Genomic DNA, 8,848 nt, shown 5'->3' with positions numbered 1-8,848 from the left:
AAGTGAGGACCGAGAGTGGAAGACCGGGGTGTCGAGGGAGAAGGGCCAGTGACGCGTGCTTTGTCATCCATGCTCTGGAAGGCGGGGGGAATTTATTCCGAGTGCGCGGAGGATTCTAAGCAGAGGAGAGATGTGTTTGCATTTGCTTTCTAGAATTACGGTTATTTGGGATGGAGAAGGCAGGAGGCCAGCTGGAGGCTATGACAGCGATGTAGGAGGAAGCAGTGGCAAGGCCCCGTGTGGGGGTGGAAATGAGTGAACCGACTGAGGATATCCTTTAGAAGGAAGGGCTGCGAGTTCATTGGAGGTTTGGAGGTGGGCGAGATAAGGAGGTGGCTCAAGGATGACCTTCAGGTGACCTTGGGGGGGGGGGTTGGTACCTGACTCTGACTTGAGGAGAGCTGGAGGAGGGGCCAGCAAGCCACTTCTGTCCAATTCCAGAGGAGGAGCTCATTATGAAGAAGCTCTGGGGGGCCCCTGGGGGGCTCAGTCGATACAGCATCTGACTGGATTTCAAGCTCAGGTCATGATCTCACAGTTTGTGAGTTCAAGCCCATGCCGCCGCAGCGTGGTCTCTCTCTCCTCTCTCCTCTCTCAAAATAAATAAATAAACTTAAAAAAAGAAAAAAAAAAAAAAAAAAGAAGCCCCGTGACCCTCGAAGCCTGAGACCGTGTCCTGTTCGCTCCGGTAGCTGCCAGCCATGGATGGCTACCAAGCACTAGAAGGATGGCAGGGGCACGCTGACGTGCACGACGAGTGCATGTCAGACTCCAAAGACTTAGTACGGAAACCAGAATGTAAAACAGCTCATTAATAATTTTTATATTGATTATACATAGAAATGGTAATATTTCAGATATGTTGGGTTAAATAAAGTAAGATAAATAAGATATATATAACGAATGTAATATAAATATCATATATGTAACAAATGCTACCTGCTTCTTTACTTTTAAAAATGTAGTTACCAGAAAAATCTAAAGTTACTATGGGGCTCATGTTTGCGGCTTGCACTGCCTTCCTACTGGGCTATGCTGTCGTAGAAGGACCACCATGGGGTGCCACCCCACATAAGGATGTAATTGCTACAGCGCTGCCCAGAGCTGTCCCCAAGACTCTCTTCTTCCTGTCCTCTGGGGTCCCTGGGCTCCCTCAGCCAAGAGTAGGTGTCAGATTTCTCTGCAAAGACTGACAAGTTCTCACTCCAGCCCCTCCGGACCTGTTTTTGCCTAGAAACCACATGCAGTTTTCATCAGAAAGAAAAATACACACAACACGAAACTAAAGAAAGGAGCAAAATTTCCCTGACGCACTGCCAAGCAACTGTTCCATCTCCCACAACGCCCCGCAGTTTCTTCAAACACAAAGACGTTTGCCACATGGTCAATGAAATCATTTGGGAAAGTGTCAAAAGACTATCCACTTCGCCGGGAAGTTTGGGAGCCCTGAGATTTCCCCATTCCCCACAGTGGTCTCGGGGCCATTTACCTGTTTCCCCCTAGCTCAAAGCTCCCCTGGGGGTGGTCCCTGAGATCACACCCCTGTAAAACCACAGCCCCACCAGACCCCGCGCCCACAAGGATTGCCACCGAGGGTCCGCATGGGCCCTGGGGGCACCTTGGGGCTCTGAGCAAATATCATTTCTCCTTCATGGGGGGTATTTGAACTCAGCGGGGTCAGGCAGTTTTTGAAAAGTGTCATATTCCCTGCCTGCCCACAGCCTAGACTGGATACGCCACCTTGCCCTGGGGCCATTAAACGAGGTGGAACCTCAGGAGAGCAAGATAGCTACGGAGAGAGGCAAAACCCAAAGAGACCACCCAAAGAGAGAGCCCAGAGACAGTGAGACAGAGAGAACAAAGGGAATACAGAGCAAGAAGGACACCTTGGGTACTCAGGTAGGGCCAGGCCTGAAGAAAGTTCAGAAGAAGAGAGTGCATTCATTCATTCATTCATTCACGAAACTGTAACTGAGTACCTACTATGTGCCGGGCACTGCACTAGGTGTGGCTAATTCAACAGTGAATTAGAGCGCAGCAGGTCTGGCATCTGCCCTCACAGGCTTGCAGACCTGTTGGGAAGATTAAACAAAGAATGTGTGGATGTATTTTTAATGAAAACTATAAATGCTATACAAAGATAAGGATATGACGCCGTGAAATCTGCACCAGAGACATTCGAGCTGAGCTGAGAGACCAGGAAAACCTTCCTGGAGGAAATGACGTTTGAGCTGAGATCTGAACAGTGACTTGGGGCTAATTGCACAAAAAGGAAAGTGAGCATGCCAACCGAGCAGTGCAAATGACATGTGCAAAGGCCCTGGGGCAGAGGGAGTGGAGTGAATTTGAGGACTAGAGAGCAGTGTGGTTAGAGCAGAGATAGCTAAGGAAAGCTTGGCAAGAGATGACTCTGGAGATGGAGGCAGGGGCCAGACCACACGGGCCTCACGGAGGCCCCAGAGTCAGGTAGGGAAGTAGAGTCGAGACTCTGAAGCCAAAGGCTAGAAAGAGGAGGAGACTTGTGCATCGCCAAGGAGAACAGGTGCATGGTTGAAGCAGTGACAGAAGCTGGTACTGTACTATGAGTGGGTCACACCCGGAGTCAATCACCTCTGCGTTCACAGACCCAAGATAACTTTTACTTGGTGGGGTGTCCTGATGATTAGATGAAATATGCCTGGGACACCCTTGGCAGAGAGTTGGCATGTGGTGAGCGAACACATTCTAAGCAATTATGAAAAAAAAGCAATTACATATTAATCTATTATTAATATTGTGGAGGTGGGACAGGGGACACAGGCAGGTAGCCCCACAGCAGAGCCGAGACCTAGGGACAAGACGGTTTGTGTCCATGGAGGAGCAGGGCTGTCGAGAGGCCGAGCGGTCTGGGGTAGCAGGCCGGGCAGGGCACTGCCAGGCTTCCCCAGGACCTGCCACCACAGTCCGGGGACCTCAGTTCCCGCCTCTCCTCCTGTGTGCCTGGGAGTTGCCCCGTATTTTCCAAGAGGGAGGCGGACAGAGGCGGCATCCTGGGGCCCCGTCCTGGTGTCTCCCTCTAACGACCTCAGGCTTGAGCTTGAATTGAGAAAAAAAGACCCTTGTTCCTCCCGTGGGAGCTCGGGCACCAGTTTCTGAGATCTTCTCCGGAAGCAGTCACCCTGGTGTCTTCTGGGCGGAGCCTTCGGGGAGCCTGGGAGCTTAGCATCAAAGGATCATAGACGTCTGGGCTGTGAACAACAAGGTTTAACATGCTTCAGCTTCTCCAAGGTTCCAAATTTTTCATCTGCCTTTAAAAAACTTTTTTTTTTCAATTTCAAAGGGTTGAAGGTTTTTGTTTTGCTTTAAAAAATGTTGCCTATGTCTGAAGAAATCCACACAAAAGAACTTGGGGATTCGGGAGGTGATTAGTATACAGGTAATATTTTTTTTGTGCTTTCTCTTAATGATAAAAGTAACATACACCCAACCTGGAAACTTGTAAAACACAGAAAAAGATCAATTTAAAAAAATTGACCTAAACCCACTCTCTGCAGATACTCACTGTTAATGGTATTGATGTGTAGCACAGGTATATATATTTTTTGAGCTCTTATGACAATATACGCCAGCCATTACATTTGAGGTTTTTATGCACGGTTTTATTTTGTCCTCACAACAGCCCTGTAGGGTCGTGCAAGTATTTATTCCCAATTTACAGATAAGTAAAGTGACCCTCAGAGGATCACACAGTTTGTTCAAAGTCATTCACATTAGGTGGGAAGAAGCAAAGCTGGAATCCAAACCCTTTCTGACCCTAAGCCCACCCAGATCACCACCACATTTATTCAGCTTCTGACTCTGGTTATATCCTAGTCACCTTCCTTTCTTTTTCCTTTCCTTTTCTTTTTTTTCTTTCTGAGAGAGACAGAGAGAGAGAGAGAGAGAGGGAGAGAACGAGCAGGGGAGGAGCAAAGAGAGAGGGAGACAGGGGATCTGAAGCAGGCTCTGCCCTGACAGCACAGAGCCTGATGCAGGGCTTGAACTCATGAACCATGAGATCATGACCTGAGCTGAAGTCAAACGCTCCACTGACTGAGCCACCCAGGCGCCCCACTACCTTTCTTTCTATACACACATTTATACATATATATATATATATATATATATATATATATATAATATGTATACACATTTAAGGTAATATTTACACTTATACTGATTGCATTGCCCAGGTTATTTTGCTTTTTCACTTTGCAACACATCACGCGTATTTTCTCAAATCAACAATACTCTTCCACAGCACTGTTGTTAATGTCGGTATAGTATGTTTCAGTGCAGACTGGTGGCGGCTCTCAAGGTTCGCTCCAGGGTCATCTGGGAACTTGTTGGAAATGCGAATTCTCAGGCCCTGGCCCCAGACCTACCGCATCAGAAATTCTGGGAGTGCGGTCCAGGAATCCGTGCTTTAATCGGCGGTGACTCTGACGCAGCTCAAGTATAAGAAGGGACCCTTCAGACGTTCTGTATTTTTCTGAATTAATCCCCTCTAACGGGTATGTTTAGATTATTTCCAGGTTTTGTTTACCAAAAACCAGGCAAAATAAGCATCTTCGTTTGCCCACTTCTCTGAAGATCAAGAAAGTGATTTTAAAATAAAACAGGTGTCGAAACCAAATCAAAACAAACAAACGAAACGCGAATTAATAGATGCTACACTTAAAAAAAAAGGGGGGGGAACTGAAGAAAAGCATGAGAGATTTTGGTCAGACCCGAGGAAGTACTCTCTTTCCTGGCAGGACCACCTGGCAGGAGGAATGTCTCTGGAGCCCTGGATGTCATCTGCGGGGACAGCACTGTCCCGCAGCAGCCTGGGAGGCCCCCGGGACACTCCAGGCCCTTCTCATGCTTTCTGGGCTTTGAAGCATACTGGCTGAGCCGTTTATTAAAGAGACAGCTGCTGTCTGGGCCCACCCAGCGGGAGGAGGGCAGAGGGGCCCTGAAGCCGCGAAGGTGGATCTAGAGGGTAGGCTGGCCACTCACCTCCCAGCTGGTGATTTCATTAAGCGGGTGCCTGCTGAGCGGGCTCTGCCCCACGCCTCACTGTTCCCCTGCCAAGCTGCAGGGTTGTTGGCCTGGGGCCGAGCCCAGACTTCTGAAATCAACTCCAGGCTGCTCCCCGGGTTCTTGGAAGACACCCTCCATCTGATGCCGAATGGAGATCGGTCAGCGGGGCATTTTGCTGCCTGTTCTGGAGCTCAGGCTATCGCTAACGCCCGCCAGCTCTCATTTCCTGTCCACGCCTCCAGCCTGCCTGTTGGCAGGAAAACTTCCCTGGAACCTGATGGGCCCGAAGGATGCCTTGACAAAGAATTAAGGAAAGCAGTTTTAACTTTCCGGTGTGTCTGTTTTCTCGCCTGTGAAATGGGAGTGGCCGGCGATCCCCATCCAGTGAGCAAAGGGACTGCTTGTGGGGTGTACGCGGTAAGTCTTGGGTGTGACGTGGGGTTTTGACATCATTGCTGTGTATTCCGAGTCTAGAAGCGGCCGTTGGGGCTGGCTACTAAGGAAAGCACAGGTCTCTGGGGACATGTCACCGGGGAGCAACAGGGCTCTTCCGCTTAGTGACTGTGTGACTGTGGGTGAGTCACGTCTCCTTCCTGAGCATCCGGTTCCCCATTGGTGAACAGAGGTGATAACATCTGCCTCACAGGATGAAGGTGAAGACTGTGTGGGTAGCAGGGCCGAGAGTGCCTGGCACCTGGCGGGCTGCTTAGCAAGGGGGCCGTCTTTTTGTCCCGGAGACGGTGAGATACAGCAATGTGTGTTTTTCACATCAGACACCTGCAAACTTGGGTCTTGGCTTTCCCAGTGAACGGGCAACTTTGGACACGTTACTTGACCTCTCTGTGCCTCAGTTTCCGTCTCTGTAAAATGGGGGAACAAAAGCACCTACTTTGTAGGGTTCTTGAGAGAATACAATAAAATCTGTTCTTAAAATGTGAGGGATTGTTTGGAATTACTGTTACCATATTTACTTTCCAGATGTGGCACAGCCTGAGTCTCTGTGCCATCAAATATCTGGAAATGTGGGCATGCCGGGAGAGCCCACTGCCTGCCAGTTTTGATGGGACATTCAGTCGGTGGATGTTTATTGAGCACCAGCTGTGTGGCAGGCCGTTTACTGACCCCCTCAAGCCCCTTGAGCTCGGGGTTTGTGGAGGACCCATGGCAGAGAGGCCCCAGGACTGCGCATGCAGGAGGGCACAGAGGGGGCCACTGTCGGAGGCAGTGCACGAGGGCACGAAGGCACGGAGGCAGAGGGGGCGAAGGTCGGAGGAAGTGCACTGCCCTTGGCCACCTTCCAGCAAGGAAGCAGAGCTCCCAGCTGGTGTGGATGCGTCTCAGAGTGGTCCCTGACTGCCCCTCTCTCACAACCTCCCGAAGAGCAAGACCTTGAACAATTTCGGGTTCAACATCAGCCCTCGGATTCCACTGCAGGTAATTCAAGGGAGAAAAAGAACAAAAATCAATGCGAACCCAGTCTCCGGGTCTGAGGACCAGTCGCCTCTTGTTTGTAACCTGAAGGGATCAATAGAGATGCTTCTTTGGGTCCATTTTGAAGCTCAATACCATGGATGCAATTTGGTTGACAATTATGAGCAATCAGTTATCTTGTACAGCCTCGCTCCCACCGCCAGCCGCCAGTTCAGGCAATCATGAGCTATTACCCCGGGGGGGGGGGGGGTGGTGCTGGCGAGGGACTGGAAACTATGACACGCTCACCAATGATCACTGAGGAGTAAACGGAATTCGTTGATCAATTAAGGCGCTGGGATGGAGAAGTTATGAATGCTCCAACGCAGAAGGCTAGCTTCTTTTCATATCCATTAGCCAGGGGTAGGTTACTATTGATTAAATGATCTATCTCCCTGGCATTGGCAGTCACAGGGGCCAAGTGTCTAGGTTAGGGCTCGCAATAGTTCAGAACATCCAGTGCCCCCTGCTGCCATCAGGAACACACAGGGACAGTCGCCTTCACGACACAGATATCTTGAGTTAGGGTGGATAAAAATCTATGGGGTGCTCCTGGGTTTTAGGTGCCCCAGAGACGGCCCGAGCTAGGGCTTGGCAATTCCCTTGTGGGGAACCTTCCTCCGGGATTCTTGGCTTGTGGCCACTTGGCTGCAGGTGCACACAGAAGCAGCCCTGTGCAGAGTGGGTGAACGCCGGGGACCCCGACCCCTCCCGGGTCATGAACTGCTTTGGAAAATGGGTGTAGCCTCTTCATCCTTTCTCTGGAAAATTGCTCAGATCCCCCAAGTTGTGCATATCCTTTTAAGGCCGCCTATGAAGCCCGTGATAAGAATGTAAAGCCAAGAGTTTGGGAATCAAATAAATCTGGATTCCTTCCCGTTTGCAAGGCATGTGATCCCAGGCCGCTAACCTTCGTCCTTCAACCTGCATTTCCTCCCTGTAATGGAAACGATACTACTACTGACCTGGTAGAATTGCAAGCTGGTCCACGTGAAGCAGTAATCCAAATGGCTAGCATGTAGTAAGTGCGTAGTAAACATTGACCAGCATCATTAGTAACACGAATAATAACTATTAGTAGGAAATAACTATAAATCATGTACTCTCTCTATGCTGCATCTGTAAAATGGGGATATAATAGTACCCGCCTTACAGACACATCGAAGGAAGTGTTACTTAAAAGGATGTGTATGAAGCACTTAGCCCAGGTCTGGCACATTGTAGGTGCTCAATAAATAGTAGTTCTTTATCGTGATTCTGGTGGCTCCTATTTTTCTACTAATGAATATTACTGATTATTTTCTGGGCCCTCCCATCTGCCAGGGCAGGCGTGGGCTGAGGGGGATTCTGATGAAGGCCTTGGCAGCTGGTCATTGACAAAGATGGTGGTATTCATGGTGGCCTCTGGTGGGGGGCAGGGAGGCCACAAAACAACCACATGATGCAAGCTACCTGGCCCCAACTCTGCAATGGGTATGCTGTGTGATCTTAGCTAAGCCTCTTTCTCTATCTGGCCAGCACTTTCCTTTAACTTCCTAAACCAAAGTTGATGATTTGCAGTGGTCCAGACTACAGTTGGCTCAGCCCATCTTGTCAATTGCTGGAGACATTTCCTGTAGCTGGGTCTGGACAGGTGTGGCCTGATGCTAAGGGTGGACCAAGGAGAGCAGTAACTTGACCAAAGGCAAAGAATGCCCCTCCTTTGCCTTCTCCTTTCCTTTGGAATAATAGGGTTTGCTGTTCCCCAAAACCTCCTGGCCACTGTGGGTCATCTCATTCCATCACATCTAGAAGTTTCAGGTTGGGCTAAGATTGCCCCCTGTCACGGTCCCAGGAGGCCAGGCAGCCAAGTCCTCTCTCTATCCTTCCCCAGGAACCACGGGCTGCCTCATGCTCGGTACTTCGGCCGTGGGGTTGGGATAACCAGGATGTCTGGCCTCCACCATTGGCTTATAGATCTCTTGGAGCCTTCAGATCTCTTTCTGTGGAACGGGGTGAATAGCCCTCGTCTTGCCTCCTGGTGGCAGAAAGGCAGGACTTCTCCATGTGGAGCAGGGACAGTGACGTGGCCACCTACAAAGCCAACGTCACCTTCACCAGCCCTTTGAGTGAGCTGGCCCACCCCAGCAACCTATCCTCAGGACCCGTATGTATGGACGACCGGCAGAAGGTCGTGGAGGCGGCTGTTTCTCACCCTGGATTTGCCCCTCCCTCCCCTCCGAGGCCAGCCTCCTTCTCTGGGGCCCTTCTCTGCAGTTTTCAGTTTTCGATGCCATCTCTCCGCCTTCCTCCTCCATCTCCCCGCCAGCCCCTGACTCGACGTTCATCCCATTAA

This window comes from Acinonyx jubatus, chromosome C1 (assembly GCF_027475565.1).
Source record: "Acinonyx jubatus isolate Ajub_Pintada_27869175 chromosome C1, VMU_Ajub_asm_v1.0, whole genome shotgun sequence".
Taxonomy (NCBI): domain Eukaryota; kingdom Metazoa; phylum Chordata; class Mammalia; order Carnivora; family Felidae; genus Acinonyx; species Acinonyx jubatus.
This window is presented reverse-complemented; position numbering follows the sequence as displayed.